This window comes from Olea europaea, chromosome 6 (assembly GCF_002742605.1).
Source record: "Olea europaea var. sylvestris chromosome 6, O_europaea_v1, whole genome shotgun sequence".
NCBI classification, from domain to species: domain Eukaryota; kingdom Viridiplantae; phylum Streptophyta; class Magnoliopsida; order Lamiales; family Oleaceae; genus Olea; species Olea europaea.
In genome coordinates this window covers 13032-14833 of record NC_036242.1, presented here as the reverse complement: position 1 = coordinate 14833, position 1802 = coordinate 13032, and the positions used below count along the sequence as shown (strand labels likewise).

At 37.9% G+C, this 1802-nt stretch overlaps 1 protein-coding gene across 1 annotated transcript in view; it reads right to left on the bottom strand.

Moving 5' to 3' along the window:
• The window catches only part of LOC111396435, an 11898-nt gene extending 10970 nt beyond the window's left edge, over positions 1-928 (bottom strand). The window contains exon 1 of the mRNA XM_023022873.1: positions 808-928. The gene's annotated coding sequence lies outside the window, so the exon portion shown is untranslated. The remainder of the gene's footprint in view (positions 1-807) is intronic.
• Positions 929-1802: the final 874 nt, after the last annotated feature.

Sequence of the window (1802 nt, the reverse complement as noted above, 5' to 3'; positions counted from 1 at the left end):
TAAGGGTTGGATTGCACCATAAATCAATCAAAGATAGTGAAAAAGGTCTTAATCGTGACGGAGAGTTTGGTAATGGGGGACGTAGATCGTGATTTGATCGAACCTCCTTATTACATCGTTTGCACTCCCCTTTCCCTTCCTCTTATTATTTTTGTGTTGTCTTGTTTATTCATAGCTATTTGTTTAAATTTGCTTTTATTTTAGAAAAAGTTTCAAATAACCAATTCACCCCCTTTTGGTTAGTTATTCTTGGGCTTTCACTAGCCTTACCTATTTCATCATATCATCATCAACTTCTATCTTCACAAACCCCCACAACACAAAAATTGGAATGCTAGAGTCTAGATTACAATTGCTCACAGTCACAAGCAACTTACTTCACAGAATCACATTTCACTTGCCGTTTAATTACTTTAACATAGCAGGATTAATCATTAATCATTCATCATTAATGGACAAATTTAAAAATTTCATTCACCAATTGAAATCAATTTAACTTGTCTTCAAGTTTGAGAATCAAGATGCAACAAATAAACGAAAAAATCAATTCGAATCTCATACCCAAAATGTCTCAACAAAACAAATTGATAAATATTAAATAATAATTAACAGAAGCACTAAAGAAGAATGCCACTATGCCAGCATCAGAATCATGAAGACAAAGTCGGCTGATCAAATCTTGGATATCAAACATTGCAAGAAACACAAATTGATAGATAGTACAGAAGCATAATGACAGCATCAGAATCAGATTCATGCCATGACTACTGTCGATCGGTTGGAATTTGGGGAAGATAAATGACTTACCAAATAGTACCAACGAGTCCGATAATAGAAGACTGCCAGAGGAGGATGCTGTGACTTTCCCGCTGCCTCCTGTAGGTTTTAGGGGTGGTTGAGACTTGAGTTGCAAACGTAATCGTGGTGATTGGCGTAGAGGAGCCTACTGCAGAAGATATAACTATTAAAATTGAGTTTTTCAAANCTTTATTTTGGATTCTCTACTAGTCGGGCGTAAAATTGATTTTCCTACTATTGCACTTGGCCTTATGAAGCTTGTGCATGCATTACGACACACCAAAGCTTTACCTTACGGGATGCTTCTCACAAAAAAATTTAAGCATTTTAATGTTTCATTGGATGGTGAAGATTTTATAAAATTACGTCCTACCGATACTATTAACATTCAGACCTTAAAACGGATGAAAATAGTGAAGGAACATGGGCAATGGGTGGCTCATACGAAAGGGTTCGATCCTACATCCGGTCCATCCACTTTCCCATTCGAAGATGAAGCTGAATTCGACGAAGAAATACCTGAAGTTCCTGCTCCTGCGTGTGACATTCTAGGCTTGAGTGTGCCTCCTCCTTCCTGAGAGCATTCCACATTTACCGAGGAGCAATATAATCTCCTCCATGGGCGAATTAATTCTCTTACTTCATCGGTCGATGGCATGGGTAGCCTACTTCTCCAGATGCAGGCTTAGCAGATATCTATTCAGGACCGACAGCTTGAGATGCAGCAGTAGCAGCTTGAGATGTAGCAGTGACAGGATGAGATGCAGGCTCAGCAGATTGCATTTTTCACCGAGTTTTATGCTAGATTTCCTCCTCCACCCCCACCTCCGACTCCGTAGTTTTTTTTCTTGCCTACTATTATTCTCATGTTAGATGTTATCTATTTCTCTTTTATATTTTGGATGGTTGACTTCTTAAATGCTATTTTTATGCTATTTAACCTATTATATCTTTTTGATTATGTCAAAAGGGGGAAGATGAGCAGATGATTATGCTACATAGGA